The 4634-nt window shown below is 39.3% G+C and overlaps 1 pseudogene across 1 annotated transcript; it reads left to right on the top strand.

The window, feature by feature from the left end:
* The first annotated feature begins 647 nt into the window (after nucleotides 1–647).
* Nucleotides 648–4550, top strand: LOC311102622 (KATNB1-like protein 1; annotated as a pseudogene). Its single transcript, XR_014615775.1, has 11 exons — nucleotides 648–679; nucleotides 1108–1253; nucleotides 1912–2029; nucleotides 2172–2209; nucleotides 2710–2977; nucleotides 3107–3222; nucleotides 3313–3363; nucleotides 3451–3546; nucleotides 3627–3725; nucleotides 3835–3928; nucleotides 4027–4550. The product of XR_014615775.1 is annotated as a KATNB1-like protein 1 (transcript).
* The last annotated feature ends 84 nt before the right edge of the window (nucleotides 4551–4634 follow it).

Here is a 4634-nt window from a genome sequence, read left to right as displayed (position 1 = left end):
CTTTGCTCTGGTGTACTCCTGCACAGTCCTGAGGGAAATGGAGAGGTGCAATTCACACAGGAGAAAGTGGACAATATACTGCTGTGTCTTCAGTCCCATGACTTTTGTTGCTCTATCATCCAATGTCACATGATGTGAATTAAAACATTTGGTTAAACTCAATGGACTCTGCTTCCTTTGAATGAAACCTAGCCTTTCAGGATCCAAATTGTTTCAATTAGGCTACAAAAAACTCTGCCAGATACAACTTGTTAGTACAGTAGTGCTAGTGTACTATACAGTAGTGCTAGTGTATTATACAGTAGTGCTAGTATATTATACAGTAGTGCTAGTGTACTATATAGTAGTGCTAGTGTATTATACAGTAGTGCTAGTGTACTATACATTAGTGATAATGTACTATACAGTAGTGCTAGTGTACTATACAGTAGTGCTAGTGTACTATACAGTAGTGCTAGTGTAATATATAGTAGTGCTAGTGTACTATATAGTAGTGCTAGTGTATTATACAGTAGTGCTAGTGTACTATACAGTAGTGCTAGTGTACTATATAGTAGTGCTAGTGTATTATACAGTAGTGCTAGAGCACTGCACACAGTCAGTCAGTGTGTCTCTGATAAGGAAATCAGAATCAGTCTACCAAACTGATGAAACAGCAGCCTGTGGAGTTGACCGTGGAGTCAGCAAATGCAGTGTGGCAAGGCATGATGAGTCAATAAAAGCAGCTGATGTTGGCTGTGATTGTTGATGTGTGCTCATTTAAAGGACAACTCATTCGATTTGAGTTAATCTGTTCTTGCATTGGCTTTCAACTGATGAGAATTGTATCACTTTATGACTGCCTCCATACAATTATACAAGCAGCCTTAACATGCTATAAAACATTTGAACTATGACAGTCTATTATAAAATAGTATTTTAGAGTGAAGCAGTGAAAGATCCAATACACTACGAGAATAGGATGAACCTAAAAGTTACCAAAAATAGATCATTCATTCATTCTGTCCTTGAAGCAGTTAAAATGTACATTTTGAATTGGAATGCAATAAGCATATTGAACACTAGGGGGTGCACAACAATAATCCAGTATTCCTATTGTACATTGAGTGCATTTATGAATCCCCAACACAGTTGCTGGTCATAGTTCAGAAAAGGAACAGGGGCTCCGGTTGGGTTCAGAAACCAAGGCGAAAAGGATAGCAAAACCAGCCTCATGAGATCAGAACATCTTAGAAGTCTATCAACACTGACAGGTATGTGATTGCAGCTATAGCAATCTAGCTAGTTAGTTCGAGGAAGTGTTAGTTATCAAACAAGCAACGTTAATTGTGCTCATCTGTAGCTATCTTTCCACATTATACTGCTGTCTCGAGCTCTCATGCTGCAAATGCTAAAACTGCAATGCTGGTTTTACTGGCTGATAGCTTTATGAGAGATATGTATCGTGACAATGGTAAACTGACATTACCTTCCTATAAATTGAAATGTGCAACATAACCAAAAGTGGCAATAAACATAGCTAGCCAAACTTGCTCTCACCTTTTCTGGCTACGTCATTATTCAAAATAACAACAATGTGCCCGCGAGGAATTGTGGGTAAAACACGTTTGCCCAGCTGCATGGTTTAGTTAGATCTGTAATTACACAGACTTTCCCTATGCAACATAGGCCTATAGAAAAACCTGGGAATAATTTTGCCTTAATATATCTGACTTTTTTAAGTGCATGTCTATGTGGGGTATGTATGTGGTGTGATTCAGGTTCCACTAGGCTGTCAACCCTTCAAACGGTTGTTCTTATACAGACAGCTGTACATTCTCTCTCTCTGGATATTCCCATACCATTTACAGAGCTTTGTGTGTGTGAGGAGTTTTGATGTATATTGATTGCAATGTGTACTTTGCCCTCCAGGATATTCATGATGGACTCGGAGGAGCATGATAGTGACGAGGGAGAATATCAATGCCTTGAAGAGCAGGACATGATCCAGTGCAGAGTACCTTACTCTCATGCAAAGAACACCAAGGAGGCAAGTTTCAGGAAGGAGGGGTTATGATTCTTCTCAATTGCAGTCTATTATAGTACTGTAATAACACATTATGGACATTATAGAACTGTATGTTTTGGTAATACCTTACTTGAAATTGATTTTGTATGTCTTTACCTTTTAGTTGGATTTCTGTAATAAGGAAGACCTTAATAAGAAGAGGTGTGTTTTTGCCATTTCAAAAGTACGGGTTTAAAGGGGCAATCTGCTGTTGCTACATCCATTTTTGGATGTATAAATTAATGATATGTACCCATAGATTCTTGAAGAATATAACTTATTTTTGCCTCATGAGCTTAGTTGAACTATTTTACCCCATCAGAACCAAATACAAGCTTGTTTTACTCCAATGTTTGTAAACAAAGAAAATGTAAACAAACACTATGTAGCCTCAAAACATGGTTAAAACTATAATTTTGATATCATGAAAGGTCAGTCCTTGCATCCATAGCTCTATGAATTTGAGAGTGGTTACATTTCTCCAGCCCCATCCATCATCTTTTTACCAAAACAGGGGCGGGAAACGTTGTTATTGTTCAACTGCTGATTGCCACTAATGAAATCTTCAACTGGAACAACGCTCACACCTTTTTTCATTGTTTCATATAATTTATGATTGAGTGTAGTGTTTCTGAGTATTCAGCCATATCTCTGTTTCATAGATGTCCGGCAGGTCGTTCAGGGAACAACCCTGGGAGACAGAAGCGGGTTGTGTCATGTAAGAGGAAGACGCACCATCTCACTATCAGTCGGAGGAAGCAGCCTGCCACAGTGAGGACTTATGATGTGGCCAACAAGGAGAACGAAATGGCCTGTGTGCAGGACATGGAAGAGATGTTCTACATGGACCCATGGGAGTTTCCACTCACTGCCCCCCATCATAACAAGACTGATGAGGCTGGTTCAAAAGACAGTGACTACTTCACAGAGGTGTGAAATATCAGTACTGTAGCCTTGTCTAATGTCTTTGGGGTGGGTTGGCTCATTATCTCATCATCGTGATATGCTTATTGCCACAAATATTTGAATGTATTCCACCACCGCTCTGCTGTTTTTCAGTTGTCAAAGGACCACAACACAATGACAGATGTGCTCTTTGGAAGAAATCTGAGACTGAGTGTTGCTTTGACCCTTTGGCAAAGAAATGTTGGAGAACTGCTTACATATTTTTTAAGGTACAGTAGAAGTTGTCAAGATTGAAATATCTGACGCTTTATTGACACAAAGTTGTGATTCTATAATAGCAAAGCTCTTTTCTCCCTCAGAATCCAAGACACTGGTGTGTTTGTTGATTTTCTTCCAGTGATAACAAAAAGGTACATTCCTCATTTATTTTTCTGGGTAAAAAGCAATGATTACAATTTAAGTTTTATTTTCATTTATTTTCTATCTTTCCCCGATAGCCTTGATGGTGAGTCAGCGTCACCCAGCGTTTCCATTGGCTGTTGTGTTGACCTTTTCCCCCTTGTTGAAAAGGTCCTCACTAGTCAATATGAAGAGTGAGTACCACTGTTAATGACACACTTTTCATTACAAATTCTTCTAAATCTGACTAAACTGATCCCTTGTTGTCTTGCAGGCACCTGGTAGTTGGTTTAGGATGGGTACAATCAGTATTAAGACATTGGTGGCCAGAGCTCTCAGCAAGTGGAAGAACTGACACTCAATCTATGGATGGGTATGTTTACTCAACATGCTGACTGGAAGCTATGGAGATGTGTATTCTTTGTGGAGTAGGCACCCCCCATGTGTAACTAAAACTTCTCTGTTTTTATTGATCATTGCAGAAATGTTCGAGTGTTCAAACAGCAGCTAAAGGAGTTTTGGAACCAGGAGCCTAATTTGAGTTCAGTTCCAGGAAGTGCAGGTGAAATAGCAAAGGTGGGTTCTAAGTTAAGATACATGGTAATTTGAATATATCCAAGACAAGTGCAAATATTGTTAGTGATATTTCTGTCATCTTCGTTCTTGTTTTCCAGTTTATAGACTATTACCTGTTACAATTGCCCTGATCGCAATGGTGGCCCATGCCAAGCTCCAGTCCAGTCCTGATGACTTGTTGTTGTAAAGTTGGAAAACTCATTAGAAATTTGCTGCACCACGGGAAAACTCATAAGAACACAATGGACTTGTGACACGATGATCTGCACTACTTGACGTTTGATGTGGGGAAAAGCATTACCAGATTCATTTGAGGGCTGCTAAACAGTGCCCAAAGAGTGCCCCGCTGAAGAGTGCCAGAGAGCCACTCCAGACAATGATTGTGCCTTGTTCTTTTTGAAGCATTTTAATTACAATTTCAGATGACCAACACTTGTCCACAATTGCTAACATGACTTCACCTCACAACATTTCAATGGTACGAAATTAATCCAAAGGATGAAAGTGTGTGCTATTGATTGGTTACAGTAGAGAACCAATCGAAGTTGTGTTGGATGAATTAAAATGGTACCTGAAGCTGTTTTATTGTAAATTAATAAATTATTTTGAAACGAAAATGCCAGTAATGTTATGTGACACCTTTGTGTTCAGCCAGGCAGTGGTGTTTCAGAGTGGGATGGTTGGCTGTTGGTTGATGGAGTCGGAG

Source organism: Coregonus lavaretus (genome assembly GCF_964263955.1).
Source record: "Coregonus lavaretus genome assembly, chromosome: 27".
Lineage (NCBI taxonomy): Eukaryota > Metazoa > Chordata > Actinopteri > Salmoniformes > Salmonidae > Coregonus > Coregonus lavaretus.
Note: the sequence above shows the minus strand (reverse complement) of the source record. Positions and strands in the feature narration are given on the sequence as shown.